Here is a 10,377-nt window from a genome sequence, read left to right as displayed (position 1 = left end):
GAGCGGCCAGGCGATCGGACAGGCGAGCGGGAAGGCGGGCGGCAATGCGAGCGGCCAGGCGAGCCGGCACTCAGAGCAGGCGCACAGAGCCAGCGCTAACAGCCTGCGCTCACAGCCGGCTTTCAGAGTCGGCGCTCAAAGCCAAGCGGCCAGGCGAGCGGCCAGGCGCGCGGCCAGGCGAGCCGGCGCTCAGAGCCGGCACTCAAAGCCGGCGCTCGAAGCCAAACGGCCAGCCTAGCGGCTAGGCGAACAGCCAGGCGAGCGGCCAGGCGAGCGACCAGGCCAGCAGCCATGCGAGAGGCCAGGCGAACGGCCAGGCGAGCGTCCAGGCGAGCGTCCATGCGAGAGTCCAGGCGAGCGGCCAGGCGAGCCGGTGCTCAAAGCCGGCGCTCAGAGCAGGCGCTCAGAACCGACGCTCAGAGCCGGCGCTCAGAGCCACACTCAGAGCCGGTGCTCAGAGCCGGCGCTCAAAGCCGAGCGGTCAGCCGAGCGGCCAGGCGAGCGGCCAGGCGAGCCGGCGTTCAGAGCCGGCGCTCAGAGCCGGCGCTCACAGTTTTCGCTCAAATCCGGTGCTCAAAGTCGGCGCCTAAAGCCTAACGGCCAGCCGAGCGGAATGGCGAGCGGCCAGGCGAGCGGCCAGGCGAGCGGCCAGGCCAGCGGACAGGCGAGCGGCCAGGCGAGCGGCAAGGCGAGCAGCAAGGCTAGCGGCCAGGCGAGCGGCCAGGCGAGCGGCCAGGCGAGTGGCCAGGCAAACCGGAGCTCAGAGCCCGCGCTCAGAGCTGGCGCTCAGAGCCGGCGCTCAGAGCCGGCGCTCAGAACCGGCGCTCATAGCCGGCGCTCAGAGCCAGCGAGCGACCAGGCGAGCGGCCAGGCGAGCGGCCAGGGGAGCGGCCAGTCGAGCGACCAGGCGAGCGGTCAGGCGGGCGGCTAGGCGAGCCGGCGCTTAGAACCGGCGCTCAGAGCCAGCGCTCAAAGCCGGTGCTCAGAGACGGCGCTCAGAGACTGCGCTCAAATCCAGTGCTCTAAGCCGGCGCTCAAAGCCTAACGGCCAACCGAGCGGCATGGCGAGCGGCCAGGCGAGCGGCCAGGAGAGCGGCCAGGCGAGCGGCCGGGCGAGCGGCGAGGCGTGCGGCAATATGAGCGGCCAGGCGAGCCGGCGCTCAGAGCCGGCGAGCCGCCGCTCAAAGCCGGCGCTCAGAGCCGGCGCTCAGAGCAGGCGCACAAAGCCGGCACTCAGAGCCGGCGCTTACAGCCGGCCTTCAGAGCCGGCGCTCGAAGCCAAGGGGCCAGGCGAGCGGCCAGGCGAGCAGCCAGGCGCGTGGCCAGGCGAGCGGCCAGGCGCGTGGCCAGGCGAGCCGGCGCTCAAACCCGAGCCGAGCGGCCAGGCGAACGGCCAGGCGAGCGACCAGGCGAGCGGCCAGGTGAGCGGCCAGGCGAGCGGTCAGGCGAGCGGCAAGGCGAGCGGCCAGGCGAGCGTCCAGGCGAGCGGCCAGGCGAGCCGGCGCTCAAAGCCGGCGCTAAGAGCAGGCGCTCAGACCCGGCGCTCAGAGCCGGCGCTCAAAGTCGGCACTCAGAGCCGGCGCTCAGAGCCGCCGCTCAGAGCCGGTGCTCAGTGCCGCGGCTCAGAGCCGGCGCTCAAAGCCTGTGCTCAAAGACGAGCGGCCAGCCGAGCGGCCAGGCGAGCGGCTAGGCGAGCGGCCAGGCGAGCAGGGAGGCGAGCGTCTAGGCCAGCGTCCAGGCCAGCGTCCAGGCGAGCGACCAAGCGAGCGGCCAGGCGAGCCGGCGATCAGAGCCGGCGCACAGAGCCTGCGCACAAATCCGGTGCTCAAAGCCGGCGCTCAAAGCCTAACGGCCAGCCGAGAGGCCAGGCGAGAGGCCAGGCGAGCGGCCAGGCGAGCGGCCAGGCGAGAGGCCAGGCGAGCGACCATGCGAGCGGCCAGGCAAGCGGCCAGGCGTGCGGCCAGGCGGGCCGGCACCCAGAGCCAGCGCTCAGGTCCGGCGCTGAGAGCCGGCGTTCAGAGCCGGAGCTCGAAGACGAGCGGCCAGGCAAACGACCAGGCGAGCGGCCAGGCGAGCGGCCATGCGAGCTGCTAGGCGAGCGGCCAGGCGAGCGGCCAGGCGAGCGGCCCGGCGAGCGGCCATGCGAGCGGCCAGGCGAGCGGCCAGGCGAGCGGCCAGGTGAGCGGCAAGGCGAGCGGCCAGGCGAGCCGGCGCTCATAGCCGGCGCTTAGGGTTGGTGCTCAGAGCCGGCGCTCAGAGCCTGCGCTCAAGTCCAGTGCTCAAAGCCGGCGGTCAAAGCCTAACGGCCAGCCGAGCGGCAAGGCGAGCGGCCAGGCGAGTGGCCAGGCGAGCGGCCAGGCGAGCGGCCAGGCGAGCGGCAATGCGAGCGGGCAGGCGGGCGGCAATCCGAGCGGCCAGGCGAGCCGGCGCTCAGAGCAGGCGCTAGGAGCCGGCGCTCACAGCAGGCGCTCACAGCCAGCCTTCAGAGCCGGCGGTCAAAGCCAAGCGGCCAGGCGAGCGGCCAGGCGAGCGGCCAGGCGAGCGGCTAGGCGAGCGGCCAGGCGAGCGGCCAGGCGAGCGGCCAGGCGAGCGGCCAGGCGAGCGGCCAGGCGAACGGCCAGGCGAGCGGCCAGGCGAGCGGCCAGGCGAGTGGCCAGGCGAGCAGCCAGGCGAGCGGCAATGCGAACAGCCAGGCGAACTGCAAGGCGAGCCGGCGCTCAGAGCCGGCGCTCAGAGCAGGCGCACAAAGCCGACGCTCAGAGCCAGCGCTCATAGCCGGCGCTCACAGCCGGCGTTCAGAGCCGGCGCTCATAGCCGGCGCTCTAAGGCGGCGCTCTGAGCCGTCGCTCAGAGCCGGCGCTCAAAGCCGGCGTTCAAAGACGAGCGGCCAGCCGAGCGGCTAGGCAAACCCCAGGCGAGCGGCCAGGCGAGCGGCTAGAGCCGAGCGGTCAGCCGAACGGCCAGGCGAGCGGCCAGGCGAGCGGCCATGGGAGCGGCCAGGCGAAGCGGCGCTCACAGCCGGCGGTCAGAGCCCGCGCTCAAAGACGAGCGGCCAGGCGAGCGGCAAGGCGAGCGGCCACGCGAGCCGGCGCTCAGAGACGGCGCTCAGAGTCGGCGCTCAGAGCCGGGGCTCAGGTCCTGCGCTCAGAGCCGGTGCTCACACCCAGCGCTCAGAACCGTCGCTCAGAGAGAGCCGGCGCTCAGAGCCGGCGCTCAAAGAAGACCGGCCAGTCAAGCGGCCAGGCGAGCGACCAGGCGAGCGACCAGGCGAGCGGCCTGGCGAGCGGCCAGGCGAGCGGCCTGGCGAGCGGCCAGGCGAGCGGCCAGGCGAGCAGCGAGGAGAGCGGCCAGGAGAGCGGCCAGGCGAGCCGGTGCTCAGAGCCGGCGCTCAAAGCCTAACAGCCGGCCAAGCGGCCAGGCGAACGGCCAGGCGAGCGGCCAGGCGAGTGGCCAGGCGAGCGACCAGGCGAGCGGCCAGGCGAGCGGCCAGGCGAGCGGCCAGGCGAGCGGCCATGCGAGCGGCAAGGCGAGCGGCCAGGCGAGCCGACGCTCAGAGCCGGCACACAGAGCCGGCCCTCACAGCCGGTGCTCAGAGCCGGTGCTCACAGCCAGCGCTCAAAGCCGAGCGCCCAGCCTAGCGGCCAGGCGAGCGGCCAAGCGAGAGGCCAGGCGAGCGGCCAGACGAGCGGCCAGGCGAGCGGCCAGACGAGCGGCCAGGCGAGTGGCCAATCAGGCGGCCAGGCGAGCGGCCAGGTGACCGGCCAAGCGAGCGACCAGGCTAGCGGCCAGGCGAGCGGCCAGGAGAGCCGGCGCTCAGAGTCGGCGCTCAGAGCCTAACAGCCAGCCGAGCGGCCAGGCGAGCTGGCGCTCAGTGCCGGCGGTCAGAGCCCGCGCTCAAAGACGAGCAGCCAGCCGAGCGGCCAGGCAAGCGGCCAGGCGAGCGGCCAGGCGAGCGACCAGGCGAGCGGCCAGTCGAGCGGCCAGCCGAGCGGCCAGGCGAGCGGTCAGGCGAGGGACCAGGCGAGCGGCCAGGCGGGCGGCCAGGCGAGCGGTCAGGGGAGCGACCAGGCGAGCGGCCAGGCAAGCGACCAGGTGTGCGGCCAGGCGAGCGGCCAGGCGAGCGGCCAGGCGAGCGGCCAGGTGAGCGGCAAGGCGAGCGGCCAGGCGAGCCGGCGCTCATAGCCGGCGCTTAGGGTTGGTGCTCAGAGCCGGCGCTCAGAGCCTGCGCTCAAGTCCAGTGCTCAAAGCCGGCGGTCAAAGCCTAACGGCCAGCCGAGCGGCAAGGCGAGCGGCCAGGCGAGTGGCCAGGCGAGCGGCCAGGCGAGCGGCCAGGCGAGCGGCAATGCGAGCGGGCAGGCGGGCGGCAATCCGAGCGGCCAGGCGAGCCGGCGCTCAGAGCAGGCGCTAGGAGCCGGCGCTCACAGCAGGCGCTCACAGCCAGCCTTCAGAGCCGGCGGTCAAAGCCAAGCGGCCAGGCGAGCGGCCAGGCGAGCGGCCAGGCGAGCGGCCAGGCGAGCGGCCAGGCGAGCGGCCAGGCGAGCGGCCAGGCGAGCGGCCAGGCGAGCGGCCAGGCGAACGGCCAGGCGAGCGGCCAGGCGAGCGGCCAGGCGAGTGGCCAGGCGAGCAGCCAGGCGAGCGGCAATGCGAACAGCCAGGCGAACTGCAAGGCGAGCCGGCGCTCAGAGCCGGCGCTCAGAGCAGGCGCACAAAGCCGACGCTCAGAGCCAGCGCTCATAGCCGGCGCTCACAGCCGGCGTTCAGAGCCGGCGCTCATAGCCGGCGCTCTAAGGCGGCGCTCTGAGCCGTCGCTCAGAGCCGGCGCTCAAAGCCGGCGTTCAAAGACGAGCGGCCAGCCGAGCGGCTAGGCAAACCCCAGGCGAGCGGCCAGGCGAGCGGCTAGAGCCGAGCGGTCAGCCGAACGGCCAGGCGAGCGGCCAGGCGAGCGGCCATGGGAGCGGCCAGGCGAAGCGGCGCTCACAGCCGGCGGTCAGAGCCCGCGCTCAAAGACGAGCGGCCAGGCGAGCGGCAAGGCGAGCGGCCACGCGAGCCGGCGCTCAGAGACGGCGCTCAGAGTCGGCGCTCAGAGCCGGGGCTCAGGTCCTGCGCTCAGAGCCGGTGCTCACACCCAGCGCTCAGAACCGTCGCTCAGAGCCGGCGCTCAGAGCCGGCGCTCAAAGAAGACCGGCCAGTCAAGCGGCCAGGCGAGCGACCAGGCGAGCGACCAGGCGAGCGGCCTGGCGAGCGGCCAGGCGAGCGGCCTGGCGAGCGGCCAGGCGAGCGGCCAGGCGAGCAGCGAGGAGAGCGGCCAGGAGAGCGGCCAGGCGAGCCGGTGCTCAGAGCCGGCGCTCAAAGCCTAACAGCCGGCCAAGCGGCCAGGCGAACGGCCAGGCGAGCGGCCAGGCGAGTGGCCGGGCGAGCGACCAGGCGAGCGGCCAGGCGAGCGGCCAGGCGAGCGGCCAGGCGAGCGGCCATGCGAGCGGCAAGGCGAGCGGCCAGGCGAGCCGACGCTCAGAGCCGGCACACAGAGCCGGCCCTCACAGCCGGTGCTCAGAGCCGGTGCTCACAGCCAGCGCTCAAAGCCGAGCGCCCAGCCTAGCGGCCAGGCGAGCGGCCAAGCGAGAGGCCAGGCGAGCGGCCAGACGAGCGGCCAGGCGAGCGGCCAGACGAGCGGCCAGGCGAGTGGCCAATCAGGCGGCCAGGCGAGCGGCCAGGTGACCGGCCAAGCGAGCGACCAGGCTAGCGGCCAGGCGAGCGGCCAGGAGAGCCGGCGCTCAGAGTCGGCGCTCAGAGCCTAACAGCCAGCCGAGCGGCCAGGCGAGCTGGCGCTCAGTGCCGGCGGTCAGAGCCCGCGCTCAAAGACGAGCAGCCAGCCGAGCGGCCAGGCAAGCGGCCAGGCGAGCGGCCAGGCGAGCGACCAGGCGAGCGGCCAGTCGAGCGGCCAGCCGAGCGGCCAGGCGAGCGGTCAGGCGAGGGACCAGGCGAGCGGCCAGGCGGGCGGCCAGGCGAGCGGTCAGGGGAGCGACCAGGCGAGCGGCCAGGCAAGCGACCAGGTGTGCGGCCAGGCGAGCGGCCAGGCGAGCGGCCAGGCGAGCGGCAAGGCGAGCGGCCAACGAGCCGGCGCTCAGAGCCGGCGATAAAAGCCGGCACTCAGAGCCTGCGCTCCAATCCAGACCTCAAAGCCGGCGCTCAAAGCCTAACAGCCAGCCGAGCGGCCAGGCGAGCTGGCGCTCAGAGCCGGCGGTCAGAACCCGCGCTCAAAGACGAGCAGTCAGCCGAGCGGCCAGGCGAGCGGCCAGGCGAGCGGCCAGGCGAGCGACCAGGCGAGCGGCCAGTCGAGCGGCCAGGCGAGCGGCCAGGGAAGCGGCCAGGCGAGCGGCCAGGCGAGCCGCCGCTCAGAGCAGGCGCTCAGAGCCAGCACTCAGAGCAGGCGCTTAGAGCCGGCGCTCACAGCCGGCGCTGACAGCCGACGCTCAGAGCCGGCGCTCAGAGCCGGCGCTCAGAGCCGGCGCTCAGAGCCGGCGCTCAGAGCCGGCGCTCAGAGCCGGCGTTCAGAGCCGGCGCTCAGAGCCGGCGCTCAAAGCCGAGCGGTCAGCCGATTAGCCAGGCGAGCGGCCTGGCGAGCGGCCAGGCGAGCGGCCAGGCGAGCGGCCAGGCGAGCAGCCAGGCGAGCGGTCAGGGAAGCGACCAGGCGAGCGACCAGGCAAGCGACCAGGCGAACGGCCAGGCTAGTGGCCAGGTGAGCGGCCAGGCGAGCGGCCAGGCGAGCGGCAAGGCGAGCGACCAGGCGAGCCGGCGCTCAGGGCCGGCGCTCAGAGCCGGCGATAAAAGCCGGCACTCAGAGCCTGCGCTCAAATCCAGACCTGAAAGCCGGCGCTCAAAGCCTAACGGCCAGCCGAGCTGCAAGGCGGCCAGGCGAGCGGTCAGGCGAGCGACCAGGTGAGCGGCCATGCGCGCGGCCAGGCGAGCGGCCAGGCCAGCGGCTTTACGAGCGGCCACGTCGCTCAGGCCCGGCGCTCAGAGCTGGCGCTCGGAGCCGGCGCTCAGAGCCGGCGTTCAGAGCCGGTGCTCACACCCGGCGCTCAAAACCGTCGCTCAGAGCCGGTGCTCATAGCCGGTGCTCAAAGCCGGCGCTCCAAGACGAGCGGCCAGCCGAGCGGCCAGGCGAGCGACCATGCGAGCGGCCAGGCGAGCGGCTAGGTGAGCGACAAGGCGAGCGGCCAGGCAAGCGGCCAGGCGAACGGCCAGGCGAGCGGTCAGGGGAGCGACCAGGTGAGCGGCCAGGCTAGCGGCCAGGCGAGGGACGTTGCGAGCGGCCAGGCGGGCCTGCGCTCAGAGCCGGCGCTCAGGCCCGTCGCTCAGAGCCGGCGCTCATAGCCGGCGCTCAGGGCCGGCGCTCAGAGCCGGCGCTCAGAGCCGGTGCTCACACCCAGCGCTCAGAACCGTCGGTCAGAGCAGGCGCTCAGAGCCGGTGCTCAAAGCCGGCGCTCAAAGGCGACCGGCCAGTCGAGCGGCCAGGCGAGCGACCAGGTGAGCGACCAGGCGAGCGGCCTGGCGAGCGGCCAGGCGAGCGGCCAGGCGAGCAGCGAGGCGAGCGGCCAGGAGAGCGGCCAGGCGAGCCGGTGCTCAGAGCCGGCGCTCAAAGCCGGCGCTCAAAGCCTAACAGCCGGCCGAGCGGCCAGGCGAACGGCCAGGCGAGCGGCCAGGCGAGCGACCAGGCGAGCGACCAGGCGAGCGGCCAGGCGAGCGGCCAGGCGAGCGGCCAGGTGAGCGGCCAGGCTAGGGGCCAGGCGAGCGGCCATGCGAGCGGCCAGGCGAGCGGCCAGGCGAGCCGACGCTCAGAGCCGGCGCTCAGAGCCGGCGCTCAGAGCCGGCGCCCACAGCCGGTGCTCACAGCCAGCGCTCAAAGCCGAGCGCCCAGCCTAGCGGCCAGGCGAGCGGCCAAGCGAGAGGCCAGACAAGCGGCCAGACGAGCGGCCAGGCGAGCGGCCAGACGAGCGGCCAGGCGAGTGGCCAGGCAGGCGGCCAGGTGAGCGGCCAGGTGACCGGCCAGACGAGCGGCCAAGCGAGCGACCAGGCTAGCGGCCAGGCGAGCGGCCAGGAGAGCCGGCGCTCAAAGCCGGCGCTCAAAGAGGAGCGGCCAGCCGAGCGGCCAGGCGAGCGGTCAGGCGAGCGACCAGGCGAGCGGCCAGGCGGGCGGCCAGGCGAGCGGTCAGGGGAGCGACCAGGCGAGCGGCCAGGCAAGCGACCAGGCGTGCGGCCAGGCAAGCGGCCAGGCGAGCGGCCAGGCGAGCGGCAAGGCGAGCGGCCAACGAGCCGGCGCTCAGAGCCGGCGCTCAGAGCCGGCGATAAAGGCCGGCACTCAGAGCCCGCGCTCAAATCCAGACCTCAAAGCCGGCGCTCAAAGCCTAACAGCCAGGCGAGCGGCCAGGCGAACGGCCAGGCGAACGGCCAGGCGAGCGGCCAGGCGAGCGGTCAGGCGAGCAACCAGGTGAGCGGCCAGGCGAGCGGCCAGGCGAGCGGCCAGGCCAGCGGCGTTGCGAGCGGCCAGGCGGGCCTGCCCTCAGGGCCGTCGCTCAGGCCCGGCGCTCAGATCCGGCGCTCAGAGCCGGTGCTCACACCCGGCGCTCAAAACCGTCGCTCAGCTCGCCAGGCGATCGGCCAGGCGAGCGGCCAGGCGAGCGGCCAGGCGAGCGGCCAGTCGAACCGGCGCTCAGAGCCGGTGCTCAGAGCCGACGCTCAGAGCCGGCGCTCAGAGCCGGCGCTCAAAGCCGGCGCTCAGAGCCGGCGCTCAGAGCCGGTGCTCAGAGCCGGCGCTCAGAGCCGAGCGGTCAGCCGAATGGCCAGGCGAGCGGCCAGGCGAGCGGCCATGCGAGCGGCCAGGCGAGCCGGCGCTCAGGGCCGGCGCTCAAATCCAGTCCTCAAAGCCGGCGCTCAAAGCCTAACGGCCAGCCGAGCTGCAAGGTGAGCGGCCAGGCGAACGGCCAGGCGAACGGCCAGGCGAGCGGCCAGGCGAGCGGCCAGGCGAGCGGCCAGGCGAGCGGCCAGGCGAGCGGCCAGGCGAGCGGCCAGGCGAGCGGCCAGACGAGCGGCCAGGCGAGCGACCAGGCGAGCGGCCAGGCGAGCCGGCGCTCAGAGCCGGCACTCAGAGCCGGCGCTCAGAACCGGCGCTCAGAGCCGAGCGGTCAGCCGAACGGCCAGGCGAGCGGCCAGGCGAGCGGCCATGCGAGCGGCCAGGCGAGCCGGCGCTCAGAGCCGGCGCTCAGAGCCTGCGCTCTAAGACGAGCAGCCAGCCGAGCGGCCAGTCGAGCGGCCAGGCGAGTGGCCAGGCGAGCGACCTGGCGAGAGGCCAGTCGAGCGGCCAGGCGGGCGGCCAGGCGAGCGGCCAGGCGAGCCGCCGCTCAGAGCAGGCGCTCAGAGCCGGCGCTCAGAGCAGGCGCTTAGAGCCGGCGCTCACAGCCGGCGCTGACAGCCGACGCTCAGAGCCGGCGCTCAGTGCCGGCGCTCAGAGCCGGCGCTCAGAGCCGGCGCTCAGAGCCGGCGCTCAGAGCCGGCGCTCAGAGCCGGCGTTCAGAGCCGGCGCTCAACGCCGAGCGGTCAGCCGAGCGGCCAGGCGAGCGGCCTGGCGAGCGGCCAGGCGAGCGGCCAGGCGAGCCGGCGCTCAGAGCCTGCCCTCAAATCCGGTGCTCAGAGCCGGCGCTCAAAGCCTAACGGCCAGCCGAGCGGCAAGGCGAGCGGCAAGGCGAGCGGCCAGGCGAGCGGCCAGGCGACCAACCAGGCGAGCGGCCAGGCGAGTGGCAGGCGAGCGGCCAGGCGAGCGGCCAGGCGATTGACCAGGCGATCGGCCAGGCGAGCGGCCAGGCGAACCAGCGCTCAGGCCCGGCGCTCAGAGCTGGCGCTCAGAGCCGGCACACAGAGCGGGCGCTCAGAGCGGGCGCTCAGAGCCGGCGCTCAGAGCGGAAACTGCGAACTGGAAACAAAAGAAAATTACCTGTATGAAATCAAGAAAAAGAAATAATAAATTTATATGCGAACAAGGCAAGACACATGGACACAATCTACAACGGTCAATGAAGGGAACTCAACTGTAAGCAAGACAAGAAACCTGTTTGGAGCCATGAAATAAGAAATGGTGTACTTCTAAGCGCCCACTAGAAACGAAACTTGTAAGCAGTCAAGACTATACCATATTATAAGACACTTACTTTTGAACATGACGAGACCCTGTGTGCAGGCTATGCATTGGCGGATAATGCTCGAAAAAGTGGCAGATTCTGCTCGAAAAACAGTGAAATTGGCAGAACCATACAAACATTACGGCGGGCAATTCCTGGAATTCTTCTCCATTTCTTTATCCACATACCAAACATGCATGAAACT

The sequence above is a fragment of the Sycon ciliatum genome, chromosome 7, assembly GCF_964019385.1.
Source record: "Sycon ciliatum chromosome 7, ocSycCili1.1, whole genome shotgun sequence".
Lineage (NCBI taxonomy): Eukaryota > Metazoa > Porifera > Calcarea > Leucosolenida > Sycettidae > Sycon > Sycon ciliatum.
Note: the sequence above shows the minus strand (reverse complement) of the source record.